Source organism: Oncorhynchus nerka, linkage group LG13, assembly GCF_034236695.1.
Source record: "Oncorhynchus nerka isolate Pitt River linkage group LG13, Oner_Uvic_2.0, whole genome shotgun sequence".
In the NCBI taxonomy this organism is placed as follows: domain Eukaryota; kingdom Metazoa; phylum Chordata; class Actinopteri; order Salmoniformes; family Salmonidae; genus Oncorhynchus; species Oncorhynchus nerka.
Genome location: NC_088408.1, coordinates 87,105,028 through 87,121,187, shown reverse-complemented (window position 1 = coordinate 87,121,187; position 16,160 = coordinate 87,105,028). Strand labels below are relative to the sequence as shown.

The 16,160-nt window shown below is 43.8% G+C and overlaps 1 protein-coding gene across 1 annotated transcript in view; it reads left to right on the top strand.

Annotated features, from left to right (window-relative positions):
- Window positions 1-14,147: 14,147 nt before the first annotated feature.
- The window catches only part of LOC115140321 (growth hormone receptor-like), a 79,979-nt gene continuing 77,966 nt past the window's right edge, over window positions 14,148-16,160 (top strand). Inside the window, exon 1 of the mRNA XM_029678652.2 lies at window positions 14,148-14,477. The gene's annotated coding sequence lies outside the window, so the exon portion shown is untranslated. The remainder of the gene's footprint in view (window positions 14,478-16,160) is intronic.

Sequence of the window (16,160 nt, the reverse complement as noted above, 5' to 3'; positions counted from 1 at the left end):
TTCCAGTTGAAGCTCGCATCCGCTACAAGACCATGGTGCTTGCCTACGGAGCTGTGAGGGGAACGGCACCTCAGTACCTCCAGGCTCTGATCAGGCCCTACACCCAAACAAGGGCACTGCGTTCATCCACCTCTGGCCTGCTCGCCTCCCTACCACTGAGGAAGTACAGTTCCCGCTCAGCCCAGTCAAAACTGTTCGCTGCTCTGGCCCCCCAATGGTGGAACAAACTCCCTCACGACGCCAGGACAGCGGAGTCAATCACCACCTTCCGGAGACACCTGAAACCCCACCTCTTTAAGGAATACCTAGGATAGGATAAAGTAATCCTTCTCCCCCCCCCCCTTAAAAGACCTAGATGCACTATTGTAAAGTGGCTGTTCCACTGGATGTCATAAGGTGAAAGCACCAATTTGTAAGTCGCTCTGGATAAGAGCGTCTGCTAAATGACTTAAATGTAATGTAAATGTAAGATGACATTGAGACAGAAAGATGACATTGAGACAGAAAGATGACATTGAGACAGAAAGATGTCATTGAGACAGAAAGATGCCATTGAAAGGTGCCGTTGAGACAGAAAGATGTCATTGAGACAGAAAGATGACATTGAAAGGTGCCATTGAGACAGAAAGGTGCCATTGAGACAGAAAGATGCCATTGAAAGGTGCCATTGAGACAGGAATATTCCATTGAGACAGAAAGATGCCATTGAAAGGTGCCATTGAGACAGAAAGGTGCCATTGAGACAGGAATATTCCATTGAGACAGAAAGGTGCCATTGAGACAGAAAGATGCCATTGAAAGATGCCACTGAAAGATGATATTTAGACAGAAAGATGCCATTGAAAGATGCCACTGAGACAGAAATATTCCATTGAGACAGAAAGGTGCCATTGAGACAGAAAGATGCCATTGAAAGGTTCCATTGAGATAGAACGATGCCATTGAGATAGAAAGATGCCATTGAAAGGTTCCATTGAGATAGAACGATGCCATTGAGATAGAAATATTCCATTGAGATAGAACGATGCCATTGAGATAGAAAGATGCCATTGAAAGGTTCCATTGAGATAGAACGATGCCATTGAGATAGAAAGATGCCATTGAGACAGAAATATGACATTGAGACAGAAAGATGCCATTGAAAGATGATATTGAGAGACTATACAGTATAAGACATTAACCACTCTTGCCTCGTCTCTCTGTCTCTTTTCCCTGAGTCAATGGGACCAGACCAGGTGAGTTATGTCAAGTAGGAAGTGTATTGGACAGTGAAGTATTTCCTGTACATTCTCAATAGTCATTTTTGACCCCTTGTCTATTTTAGCTGGCTTCTCAATGTTGAATGAAGATACTGTAGTACATAATGAAATGTTAACAATGGTTTGATGTTAGTTTGTTTAAAATAAAATGGAATAAATATAAATATAAGTACAAGTACAAGTCAAACATTAGTGGTTTAAAATACAAAATTGGCAAAACACAGCATTTGAAGCTCAAGGTTGCATTTGGCATGAGCTGCTTTTTAAATAAAAGTGTCTTTCACCTTGGCTCACACTCATACATACACAACTCATACATGCACATTCAGACACACACTCACGCACGCATGCGCACACACACATTTCCCAAAGGCACTTGTCTAAGCCTCTAGAGTAAGGCTCACTTTTCAACACTGCTAGCTGACAAACAGAATAAATAATTCTAACCGTGGAAAATGTTTGAATATGTTCTTTGTTGTTGCGTCACTATTTATCCCACACAGACAGCAGACATGGTTTCATTGATTTAATTGAATCCAAAGGTAAAACATATTTACCTTACAAATAAGCACATAAGCACATTGAAAAGTAGGAAATGCACACCACAATTTAACAGGATTATTATTATTATTATTAAAATGTGATATGCACGTTGTCCAGTTTTGATTTAAAAGCACCCACGTTTTCTTTTATACTATACATCTATTTTCTGATTTGACAGATCTAAAAACCACGATATGTGAAAAACATAAACAAATGCCCAATCTTCCCTCCCTCTTTCTCCCTTCCACATGCATTCAGTTCCCTCCAAATCCCATCCCTGCATCGCTGACATGAAAACAGGCAGATTATGTCAAACTCTATTCAAGATTATAAACTGGATGGTTCGAGCCCTGAATGCTGATTGGCTGAAAGCCGAGGTATATCAGACCGTATACCACGGGTATGACAAAACATTTATTTTTACTGCTCTAATTACATTGGTAACCAGTTTATAATAGCAATAAGGCACCTCAGTGTGTGTAGTATATTGCCAATATCCAGGCACTCCACATTGTGTCGTGCAAACGAACAGCCCTTAGCCATGGTATATTGCCCCTATACCACACCCCCCCGGGCCTTGTTGCTTAATAATAACAACGATGATGGTTATTCATGTAGTAATAGAATAGTATGAGTAACAAGAAAGTAAATGCAATTAGATTTTGTTTTCAGAATGTTTCACTCTTGAACCTGTTGATGTAGATTGTGGAGTTGCTCCTTCTTTGTTCTGTCTTTTTCTTTCTCTCTTTCTGTCTGAGTGGGTTCCTTCCTACACTCACTTTCCACCCCATCCCCCCCCCCCCTCTTTTCATCAGTATTAAGTCCCTGATTTGTATTCTGAGTATTAAGACACAAGCAGCCTCTTATAAAACAACATTTGCATGATGCATTCAGTGATTAGGGTGGGCGTCATTTTTAATTGTCTTGTTTTGCCCCTGACTGGGGCTCTCACGCTGCTTCTCTGTGGACCTTTCTCATCCAATCACAAGTAGCACCCATTCACTCCAATTTCCCCCTCCATCCCTCCAACGTCTGTTTTTTATGTGTTTGACTAGGTAAGGAGTCATGATGCTTTGAATGGTGCTTTGCGTAAATTAAGGGTGAGAGCCAGCGTCAGAACGGTGTGAGGCTATTAGTGGTTATCAGATATAGACATGTGTTCTCAGATCTTCTCTGTCCCAGTTGAGTAAATTAGATTACATTGACTTGTGTATAGGGGTCACTTCTTTATGATTTACTTCATTTCTAAAACCTATACAGTCAGTGGCCATTTTATTAGGTACACCACCCCGTTCACGAAAATGGTTCGCTCCTACAGATAGTGAGCCAACTTGTTTGCTATATAAAGCAGACAGAAAGGCAACTAAGCATTCAGTTACTGTTCGATTGAATGTTAGAATGGGCTAAATGAGTGACCTAAACAACTTTGAGTGTGGTATGATCACTGGCGCCGGTTTCAGTATCTCGGAAACAGACTGCCTCCTGGGCTTTTCATTGCACAACAGTGTCTAGGGTTTACAGAGAATGATGTGACAAACAAAAAACATCCAGTCCACCTGTGGGCAAAAATAGCTAGTTGATGAGTGATCGAAGGAGAATGGCAAGAATCGTGCAAGCTAACAGGGGGGCCACAAACAGACAGGCAACGGCACAGTAGAACAGTGGTGTGCAGAACGGCATCTTGGAACGCTCAACTCGTCGGTCCTTGTCACGGATGGGCTATTGCAGCAGATGACCACACCAGGTTCCACTCCTATCAGCTAAAAACAAGAAGAAGTGGCTCAAGGGGGCACACAATCACCAACACTGGACAATTGAGGAGTGGAAAAACACTGCCATGTTTCTTATTGCATCATGCTGATGGCAGAGACAGGATTTGATGTAAGCAGCATGAGTTTATCTGCTTGGTGCCAACGGTACAATGCAAATAGTCTGAGTAGCCATTTGATTAGATGTTCAGGAGTCTTATGGCTTTAGGGTAGAAGCTGTTTAGAAGCCAATTGGATCTAGACTTGGCGCTCCGGTACTGCTTGCCATGCGGTAGCAGAGAGAACAGTCTATGACTAGGACTGCTGGAGTCTTTGACAATTTTTAGGGCCTTCCTCTGACACCGCCGTTCACAGAGGTCCTAGATGGCAGGAAGCTTGGCCCTAGTGATGTGCTGGGCCGATCGCACAATCCTCTTTAGTGCCTTGCGGTTGGAGGCCAAGCAGTTGCCATACCAGGAAGTAATGCAACCAGTCAGGATGCTCTCGAAGGTGCAGCTATAGAATCTTTTGAGGATCTGAGGACCCATGCAAAATCTTTTCAGTCTCCTGATAGGGAATAGGTTTTGTCACGACTGTCTTGGTGTGCTTGGACCATGTTAGTTTGTTGGTGATGTGGACACCAAGGAGCTTGAAGATCTCAACCTGCTCCACTACAGCCCAGTCAATGAGAATGGGGGCGTGCTCGGTCCTCTTTTTCCTGTAGTCCACAATCATCTTCTTGATCTTGAGCACGTAGAGGGAGAGGTTGTTTTCCTGGCACCATTTGACCAGTTCTCTGACCTCATCCCTATAGGCTGTCTCGTCATTGATCAGGCCTGTTGATCAGGCCTGTCATCGGAAAACTTAATGATGATGTTGGAGTCATACCTGGCCGTGCAGTCATGAGTGAACAGGGAATACAGGAGGGGACTGAGCACTCACCCCTGAGGGTCCCCTGTGTTGAGGATCAGCATGGCGGATGTGTTGTTACCTACCTTTACCACCTGGGGCGGCCCGTCAGGAAGTCCAGGATTCAGTTGCAGAGGGAGGTGTTTAGTCCCAGGGTCCTTAGCTTATTGATGAGTTTTGAGGGCACTATGGTGTTGAACGCTGAGCTGTAGTCAATGAATAGCATTCTCACATAGCATTCTCACATTTCTCCAGGTGGGAAAGGGCGGTGTGGAGTGCAATAGAGATTGCATCATCTGTGGATCTGTTAGGGAAGTATGTAAATTAGAGTGGATCTAGGGTTTCTGGGATAATGTTGTTGATGTGAGCCATGACCAGCCTTTCAAAGCACTTCATGGCTACAGACGTGAGTGCTACTGATCAGTACTCATTGAGGCAGGTCACCTTAGTGTTATTGGGCACAGGGACTATGGGGGTCTGCTTAAAACATGTTGGTATTACAGACTCGGGCAGGGAGAGGTTGAAAATGTCAGTGAAGACACTTGCCAGTTGGTCAGCGCATGCTGGCAGTACACGTCCTCGTAATCTATCTGACCCTGCGGCCTTGTGAATGTTGACCTGTTTAAAGGTCTTACTCACATCGGCTGCAGAGAGCGTGATCACACAGTCTTCTGGAACAGCTGGTGCTCTCATGCATGTTTCAGTGTTATTTGCCTCGGAGCGAGCCTAGAAGTAGTTTAGCTCGTCTGGTATGCTAGTGTCACAGAGCAGCTCTCGGCTGTGCATCCCTTTGTAGTCTGTAATGGTTTGCAAGCCCTGCCACATCCGTCAAGCGTCAGAGCTGGTGTAGTACGATTTGATCTTAGTCCTGTTTTGATGCTTTGCCTGTTCGGCTGTTCGATTTTTTTATAAGCTTCCGGGTTAGAGTCCCGTTCCATGAAAGCGGCAGCTATAGCCTTTAGCTCAATGTAGATGTTGCCTGTAATCCATGGCTTCTGGTTGGCGTATGTACGTATGGGCACTGTGTGGATGATGTCATCGATGTATTTATTGCATTTATTGATGTGGTGTACTCCTCAATGCCATCGGAGGAACATATTCCAGTCTGTGCTAGCAAAACAGTCCTGTAGTTTAACATCTGCTTCATCTGACCACTTTTTTATTGATTAAGTCACAGGTGCGTACTGCTTTCATTTTTGCTTGTAAGCAGGAATCAGGAGGATAGTATTATGGTCAGATTTGCCAAATGGAGGGCATGGGAGAGCTTTGTATGTGTGTCTGTGTGTGGCGTAAAGGTGGTCTAGAGTTTTTTTCCCCTCTGGTTGCACATTTAACATGCTGATAGAAATCTGGTAAAACGGATTTAAGTATCCCTAGATTAAAGTCCCTGGCCACCAGGCGGAATACAGCTCATTGAGTGTGGTCTTAGTGCCAGCATTAGTCTGTGGTGGTATGTAGACAGCTACAAAATATACAGATGAAAACTCTCTAGGTAGATAGTGGGGTCTACAGTTTATCATGAGATACTCTACCTCAGGTGATCAAAACCTCGAGACTTCCTTAGATATCGTGCACCAGCTGTTATTTACAAAAATGCATAGTCTGCGACCCATTGTCTTACCAGACGCCGCTGTTCTATCCTGCCGATACAGCATATAACCAGCCAGCTGTATGTTGATAATTTCATCGTTCAGCCACAACTCTGTGAAGCATAAGATATTACAGTTTTGAATGTCCCGTTGGTAGTTTAATCTACTGCCTAGGTCATCGATTTTATTTTCCAAAGATTGCTCGTTTGCTAGCAGAATGGAAGGAAGTGGGGGTTTATTCGGTCGCCTACGAATTCTCAGAAGGCAGCCCGCCCTCCGGCCCCTTTTTTTCCTCCTTCTCTTCACGCAAATGACGGGGATCTGGGCCTGTTCCCGGGAAAGCAGTATGTCATTCATGTCAGGCTTGTCGGACTTGTTAAAAGGGAAAAAAGGACTCTGCCAGTTCGTGGTGAAGAAGTCCAGAAGTTTTTTTTCGGTCATAAGAGACGGTAGCAGCAACATTACTTATAAAATAAGTTACAAAATAAGTTACAAACAACACAATTGGTGAGGAATACGTAAAACGTCAACCTTCTTCTCTGGCGCCATCTTGTACTTACGAACCAGTACGAGATGAACTGGCCACTGAGCGTATATGATTTGTTATGCTTTGATTATTGTCATTCTCAATCACACACACACACACACACACACACACACACACACACACACACACACACACACACACACACACACACACACACACACACACACACACCAATGAAGCCATTAATGCCACTATCTTCTGGCAGTAGTGTGAGTTTGTGTCCACCTGCATACGTGTGTGAAGCCTGCGGTGCTCTCAGCTCCTGCCATCCTAATTCAATAGAGTGCAAGCTGTTGACAGCGTTGGTGAATGGCCACACTCTCCATGTGAACTTTTACTAAATGCATTATGGGTGACAAGGCAGGGGACATTGCAAAGGCCCCTGCCTTGAGGAACAACATCCTTTGAACTAAATTAACTAAATTAAACATGGCCTTTGAGGTACATCCATTTCAGTAGGAGGAGATAGTGGCAGAACATATCCCATTTGACATGAGTATCGCCACAAAGCCTTCAGTTACAAATGTATCTTATTCTATATCATTCTTAGACATCATGCAATGTTGTGGGAAGTCAATCAAACGGAATTATTAGCACAGATACATCACTGAGAGAAGACAAGGAATAGATTGACCGCATCAAAGAATCCTAGGCATTCTAAACCACCAGGCTGTGATCCAGTTGATCTTCTGATGGTAAAGAAGTGCAGCTTGATTCAACCTCCCCACGTAAATAGATATTGTATATGGCTCTGGTGATGATTAGTAAACGCTCTTCTGAGTCTCCGCTGTCCAAGCCTTCATTAGATATGTGTACCCAGAGGCTTCACAATCAATAGTCCCTGGCTGCTCTGGGAGGACAGCAACAGCACCTCAACACTCGGCCTTTTGGACATTCATCTTCTGGACAGCTTTTTGCCATAGCAATACAGACAGGCATTTTTTATTTGTCTTATTTTTGCTTAACTGACCACGATATCAGTGATTGATTAATTACAATTGTATAACATTTAATGATTATTGTAGAAAAATGTTTTGAATTTACAGTAATCCGTAGACTTGATCAACTACAGGTTATGTAGTGATAGATGGCACCAGAGACAGGTAGGTTCAAGTATTTGTATTTGTATTCATTAAGGATCCCCAAGGCAGCAGCTACTCTTCCTGGGGACCAGCAACATTAAGGCAGTTGTATACAATTTAAAATATAACGTGACATTATATTTCACAACAATTTTCACAGCACATGAAGTGTTTGCCCTCAGGCCACTACTCTACTACCAAATATCTACAATACAAAATCCGTGTGTACTTGTGTGTAGAGTGCATGTCTTATTATGTTTAAGCGTAAGTGTGTGTCTGTGCCAGTGTGTGTGTCTCTTCACAGTCCACGCTGTTCCATAAGGTGTATTTTTTATCAGTTGTTTTATCTGATTCCACTGCTTGCATCAGTTACCTGATGTGGAATAGAGTTCCATGTAGTCATGGCTCTATGTAGCACTGTGCGCCTCCCATAGTCTGTTCTGGACTTTGGGATTGTGAAGAGACCTCTGGTGGAATGTCTTGTGAGGTATATTGTGGTTCATCATCACATGAAGTAGGTCTATGCCCTAGTTAGTTGATGGTTGTACTATAATAAAGCCTGATTGAAACGTTCGTCGTCCTCGTCTGAGGAGGTGTAGGAGAGATCGGACCAATATGCAGCGTGGTACGTGTCCATGTTTATTTATTCAACAGAACACTAAACAAAATAACAACGGAGAATGAATCAAAACAGTTCTGAAAGGTGACATACACTAAACAGAAAACATTCACCCACAAAACACAGGTGGGAAAAGGCAACCTAAGTATGATTCTCAATCAGAGACAACGAACGACACCTGCCTCTGATTAAGAACCATACCAGGCCAAACACATAAACACAACCTAGAAAAACTAACATAGACTGCCCACCCCAACTCACGCCCTGACCATACTAACACAAAGACAAAATAAAGGTCAGAACATGACACTGATTAAAAATCTTTTTTGTTGTTGTATGTATCTCTGTGCTATATTTGGTTGCCCACTGTAGCATATGAGACATCCAACAAGGCCAACAACAGTTGTTGTGTTGTTGCGTAACATTATTACGTTTTTCACAGTCATGTTAATTACCAACACCAAAAAAGTTGGCCAAACATCCCATAAATGATTGTAGAAGGGTTCAGAGGACAGCCTGGCTCCAGACTGGCTCTTCAGAAGGAGAGCAATATGGTTGTATTGTTCTAATGTCATATCCCATTTACATGATCATTTAGAGAGGAACCAGAAGGGAACAAAATAACAAACCAATGTGTCCTTTCTTCTTTTTTACTCCCTTATTAAGTGGATAAAATGGAGAGGGTCTCCACCCAGACAAAGCTCTGTTTTACTGTGTGTTTGCCAAATAACCAATCAGTGGTGTAGTGGGTGGAGGCCCTCTTTTTCCCCTTGGTGGAAAAAATCTATTTAACGATTAGGAAGTGTAAGGTTCATTGAAACTGGGACCAGGCTACCAATCTCTGATCTCAAAGAACAATTGAGAGTGAATACTCCATATATAGCTCATTTTGAATCACAAACAGAAATATGCATCTCTCTAAAACACATTTATAGATGAGCTGGGGAGTCCTTCCCCTTTAAATCTCATCCCTCCAGACCTGAGTTATAGTTTGTTTACAACAGGATCCATCCCGCTCGTCTGCACAGCGTTTTTTTCACGGTGCAGAGAGAGGAGCAGGGAAAGCCGTAACTTCTGAGTCCTATAAATGGACAAGGTAAGGGGGTATAAATACAGGAGTCGGTAACTCAACACAGACAGGGCAATTCCATCTATCCTTCTGCAGCACGATTTATATCAGCAGAGCATTCTGGAGGCGAGCATAGAAGTGGCACATGGCCAGAAACACTGAGCTGCTGCCCTCGGCTGCTGAGCCCCTTGGATAGTACAGAAACACTGAGCTGCTGCCCTCGGCTGCTGAGCCCCTTGGATAGTACAGAAACACTGAGCTGCTGCCCTCGGCTGCTGAGCCCCTTGGATAGTACAGAAACACTGAGCTGCTGCCCTCGGCTGCTGAGCCCCTTGGATAGTACAGAAACACTGAGCTGCTGCCCTCGGCTGCTGAGCCCATTGGATAGTACAGAAACACTGAGCTGCTGCCCTCGGCTGCTGAGCACCTTGGATAGTACAGAAACACTGAGCTGCTGCCCTCGGCTGCTGAGCACCTTGGATAGTACAGAAACACTGAGCTGCTGCCCTCGGCTGCTGAGCCCCTTGGATAGTACAGAAACACTGAGCTGCTGCCCTCGGCTGCTGAGCACCTTGGATAGTACAGAAACACTGAGCTGCTGCCCTCGGCTGCTGAGCCCCTTGATAGTACAGAAACACTGAGCTGCTGCCCTCGGCTGAGCACCTTGGATAGTACAGAAACACTGAGCTGCTGCCCTCGGCTGCTGAGCACCTTGGATAGTACAGAAACACTGAGCTGCTGCCCTCGGCTGCTGAGCCCCTTGGATAGTACAGAAACACTGAGCTGCTGCCCTCGGCTGCTGAGCACCTTGGATAGTACAGAAACACTGAGCTGCTGCCCTCGGCTGCTGAGCCCCTTAGATAGTACAGAAACACTGAGCTGCTGCCCTCGGCTGCTGAGCACCTTGGATAGTACAGAAACACTGAGCTGCTGCCCTCGGCTGCTGAGCACCTTGGATAGTACAGAAACACTGAGCTGCTGCCCTCGGCTGCTGAGCCCCTTGGATAGTACAGAAACACTGACCTGCTGCCCTCGGCTGCTGAGCACCTTGGATAGTACAGAAACACTGAGCTGCTGCCCTCGGCTGCTGAGCACCTTGGATAGTACAGAAACACTGAGCTGCTGCCCTCGGCTGCTGAGCCCTTGGAAACAGAAACACTGAGCTGCTGCCCTCGGCTGCTGAGCCCCTTGGATAGTACAGAAACACTGAGCTGCTGCCCTCGGCTGCTGAGCACCTTGGATAGTACAGAAACACTGAGCTGCTGCCCTCGGCTGCTGAGCACCTTGGATAGTACAGAAACACTGAGCTGCTGCCCTCGGCTGCTGAGCACCTTGGATAGTACAGAAACACTGAGCTGCTGCCCTCGGCTGCTGAGCACCTTGGATAGTACAGAAACACTGACCTGCTGCCCTCGGCTGCTGAGCACCTTGGATAGTACAGAAACACTGACCTGCTGCCCTCGGCTGCTGAGCACCTTGGATAGTACAGAAACACTGACCTGCTGCCCTCTGCTGCTGAGCCCCTTGGATAGTACAGAAACACTGAGCTGCTGCCCTCGGCTGCTGAGCACCTTGGATAGTACAGAAACACTGACCTGCTGCCCTCGGCTGCTGAGCACCTTGGATAGTACAGAAACACTGACCTGCTGCCCTCGGCTGCTGAGCCCCTTGGATAGTACAGAAACACTGACCTGCTGCCCTTGGCTGTTGAGCCCCTTGGATAGTACAGAAACACTGAGCTGCTGCCCTCGGCCGCTGAGCCCCTTGGATAGTACAGAAACACTGAGCTGCTGCCCTCGGCTGCTGAGCCCCTTTGATAGTACAGAAACACTGACCTGCTGCCCTCGGCTGCTGAGCACCTTGGATAGTACAGAAACACTGACCTGCTGCCCTCGGCTGCTGAGCCCCTTGGATAGTACAGAAACACTGAGCTGCTGCCCTTGGCTGTTGAGCCCCTTGGATAGTACAGAAACACTGAGCTGCTTCCCTCGGCCGCTGAGCCCCTTGGATAGTACAGAAACACTGAGCTGCTGCCCTCGGCTGCTGAGCCCCTTTGATAGTACAGAAACACTGACCTGCTGCCCTCGGCTGCTGAGCCCCTTGGATAGTACAGAAACACTGACCTGCTGCCCTCGGCTGCTGAGCCCCTTGGATAGTACAGAAACACTGAGCTGCTGCCCTCGGCTGCTGAGCACCTTGGATAGTACAGAAACACTGAGCTGCTGCCCTCGGCTGCTGAGCACCTTGGATAGTACAGAAACACTGAGCTGCTGCCCTCGGCTGCTGAGCACCTTGGATAGTACAGAAACTGGTTACCAGACAGATGAATGCATGCAAAATACAACAAGGCAGAATCCAACCAGACAACCAAATGCCTAGATTATTAAATTAATAGGGAAAATGTATTTGAAATCATTGCTACATGATAATTAAATGTTATGTGGGTATTGAGGGGGGGGGGAGTTCCAATAAAGACTGCAGTATAATTTGTAGTTTCCATAAAGTTTAACTATATGACTGAATTGGCACATTTCACTGTTTTTGCCTGGTATAGATACAGTACATACCATTCCACATATTCCCCTCCAGTCATTACCACATCCCATTCTCTACAGTTAAGGTGACACCAATCTACTGTGATGTGCAGGGTTAAAAAACATCAGTTCTTCAATGGGGTCTATGTGCAAAGAAGTGAAGAGACGTGGCGTGGCGTACGCACATGGGATCCCGCGTCACCTTCACCTTCACTGACAGCTGTAATTCAGGGACCACAAACAGCTCCACATCCCTCCAGTGGGACCAACACATGAGCCTGAACAACCGTTTTGACAACTTTTAAATCAATTCTGCAATCGTACAGATCAGGCTACAAATCAGACAACATTTTTTATTTCAACCACACCTGAAACAAAAATACAAATCATCATAGGTGATCTATGTCATTATTCATCTGCAATTTCGAGATGATCTATGATTTTTACCTCATCATTTAGTTCAGCAGATATCTTTCTGAAGGACAATTTCTACCAAGAGAACATGCAAAGATGACATACACCAAAGCAAATTGGAGATTGATTCATGGTTTAGACTCAGAAGTAAGAAATGAAAACTGCCTAGTTACTAAACATGTCCCACACACTATTGCAAATAACAATCACCTAAAAGAGGCAATCTGTTGTTCAACCAACAACAAAGTGGGTCACCCCACCACTGTTTTGGTAAACAGCTGAGGGATGGGGCTTGAGAAATGGAACCAATCTCAAACTCATAGACAGAGATTCAAAATGACCGTTCTAACCGTATTTTGAGGCGGTACAGTGTTTGTTGTTTGCTTTTACATTGTTTACAAACAATGGAGTAAAACAAGCTTATTGCCCCTTTAATTAGGCCTATCATGACAGACAGCCTTCATCATACCCTCCTGAGTGGCGCAGTGTCTAAGGCACTGCATCTCAGTACTAGAGGGGTCACTACAGACTCTGATTCGATTCCAGGCTGCATCACAACTGGCTGTGATTGGGAGTGATTGGGAGTCCCATAGGGTGGCACACAATCGGGCCTGCGTCATCTGGGTTAGGGTTTGGCCGGGGTAGGCCGTCATTGTAATTTGTTCTTAATAAATCCTCTACAGGATCGGTGGGTCCCCTACGGGACGGTTGAGCTAACGAAGGCTAATGTGATTAGCATGAGGTAGTAAGTAACAAGAACATTTCCCAGGACATAGACATACTGGTAGAAAGCTTAAATTATTGTTAATCTAACTGCACTGTCCAATTTACAATAGCATTACAGTGAGAGAATACCATGCTATTGTTTGTGGAGACTGTACAGTTATGAACTTGAAAATGTATTAATAAACCAATTAGGCACATTTGGGCAGTCTGATACAACATTTTGAACAGAAATGCAATGGTTAATTGGATCAGTCTAAAACTTTGCACGCACACTGCTGCCATCTAGTGGCCAAAATCTAAATTGCGCCTGGGCTGGCATAATATATTATATTATGTTTTTTCTTTGTATTATCTTTTACCATATCTAATGTGTTATATTCTCCTACATTAATTTAACATTTCCACAAACTTCAAAGTGTTTCCTTCAAATAGTATCAAGAATATGCATATCCTTGCTTCAGGTCCTGAGCTCCAGGTAGTTAGATTTGGGTATGTCATTTTAGGCGAAAATTGAAAGAAAGGGTTGGATCTTTAAGTTTACTGACTTGCCTAGTGAAATAAAGGTTAAATAAAAAAATCTGTTAATTTCGAATAGCCTAATCAGATCGAGGCAAATAGAAGCTTGCACTAAAAATTAAAAATAAATGTTCTCTCGACTCTTCCACAGCAGCTTGAATTGAGTCTGATGACAGGAACTTAGGATGCAATTGAAAGGCTAACATTCAATTCATAGGCATTAACATAACATTTCACATTTACAAAACAACCTGCTTGTTAATCACTTCCATATGTATTTATTTTATTGAACCTTTATTTAACTGGGCAAGTCAGTTAAAAACAAATTATTATTTACAATGACGGCCTACCCCGGCCGACGATGGGCCAATTGTGCGCCACCCCATGGGACTCCCAATCACGACCGTTTCCACTTCATTTCAATTAAATAAAAATTAAGCTACTAAATTGAAGCTACTAATAGACGTTGAATTGACGTCTGTGCCCAGTGGGAAATGTATTTCACCCTCTTGATTTCAGTAAGGAGTTTGGTAAATATTTTCCGGACGGGGGCGCGTATTTATGTGCTTGACTGATGCAAGAGCCCGGAGCAGTGAAAGGGACACTGTCCCTTTCCGAATCCTTCTGTCGCACTTGATCCCAGTCGAAATAATCTAACGATAGGGACGGGTCAACTTGGTCAAATAGAGGAATCAATCAAAAAGAATCGCTGTTAGTAGTGCTTACTCATAGCTTGAAGTATGGTAAAGTGAACATTGGGATATTCTTGGATTTTTTTTTCTTTACATCGACCGTTGAGGGGGTAGGCTACTCGTGGAGTTAAAAGGCGGACCACTTGTGTTTTCCCTGGTTCTGTCAGATGAACAAGTCGTAAGAAGTCGATACCACTCGAGCATTTTTCCAGCTGACATCTTTTTGTTAGGTGAGTGTGTTTATAGAATAAAATGATTCATTCAATTGTCTGCCTATTATAAAAATGTATTTGATTTAATTTGAGATGTCCTCTCAATGTTTTTTGGGGATGCAACTCGCACACTGAAACTGGCAAAAAGTTTTGACAAATCGCTATTCAACATAATTACCATCGTGTTGCTACATTTGTCGGTGTTCAATTCTATTATATTATGTTTCAATATTAGCCTATTGATAAAAGTTGTTTTTTATTTTTGCGGAAACCCTCAAGGGAACTAGTTATTTTATTATTTTTGAATGATCTGCTATCTGAAGCGATTTATTACGTGCAGTGCACATTTCTGCGATGTTAATATTTGGTCGTTTTCGGCGTGGCAGATGTCTTCTGATGGAGGTGGTTAAAGGTGTTTCGGTTTCCAAAGGAGTTCAGAAGCTGTAAGAAGTTCACACCTATGGAATTCCCTTTTCAAACACTATTTAGTGCATCATTATATCGGTATACTATGCATGCTTGAATAGTTAAAGATTCTCAGGACAGACGTCAATGCTTCATAGCTCCATTTGTTCCCTATTGATTTCGCAGGGCTGCTACTCCTGTTGACAGTGTGTGAATGAATGATAGCCTAGCCCTAGTGTAAACCTGCAATGACTCAAAACTCCAATCTGAAGTATGGCACTGAGCTAGAACTGCATTACCATTCGAAATGCATGGAGTGACCTATTCCATGCAATACATACTGAAATCCATGTCATAATTGTATTTTTGAACCCTAATTTGCCTATGTATTGGTCACTCAAAGGATTTTTTAAATGAGAAATTGGATGACGGTACAATCGGCCACTAAATCCATTTCAGTCAAAAATTGTTAGGATTTTACATTAAACAGGCTACAGGCTATTCAATGGTTATTATGAATGAATACAATATTCCCTGGCCTTTATTTATACACCTTTTGGGTGCAAAAACCCACTGTTGTGGGCGCATCTACAACAGGAAAGTGATCAATGGTCTATTGTCTGATCTAGGGGTGACCACATTTAGTCGACTGGTCAATTGTTTGGTTGATAGGCTATTGGTCATCAATATTGTTTTTAGTCGAGCAGCGGAAAGTACAGTTGAAGCTGTAAGTTTACATACACCTTAGCCAAATACATTTAAACTCAGTTTTTCACAATTCTTGACATTTAATCAGAGTAAAAATTCCCTGTCTTAGGTCAGTTAGGATCACCACTTTATTTGAAGAATGTGAAATGTCAGAATAATAGTCAAGATAATTATTTATTTCAGCTTTTATTTCTTTCATCACATTCCCAGTGGGTCAGAATTTTACATACACGAATTAGTATTTGGTAGCATTGACTTTAAACTGTTTAACTTGGGTCAAACGTTCCGGGTAGCCTTCCACAAGCTTCCCACAATAAGTTGGGTGAATTTTGGCCCATTCCTCTTGACAGAGCTGGTGAAACTGAGTCAGGTTTGTTGGCCTCCTTGCTCGCACACACTTTTTCAGTTCTGCCCACAAATTGTATATAGGAGGTCAGGGTTTGTGATGGCCACTCCAGTACCTTGACTTTGTTGTCCTTAAAGCCATTTTGCCACAACTTTGGAAGTATGCTTGGGCTCATTGTCCATTTGGAAGACCCATTTGCGACCAAGCTTTAACTGATGTCTTGAGATGTTGCTTCAATATAT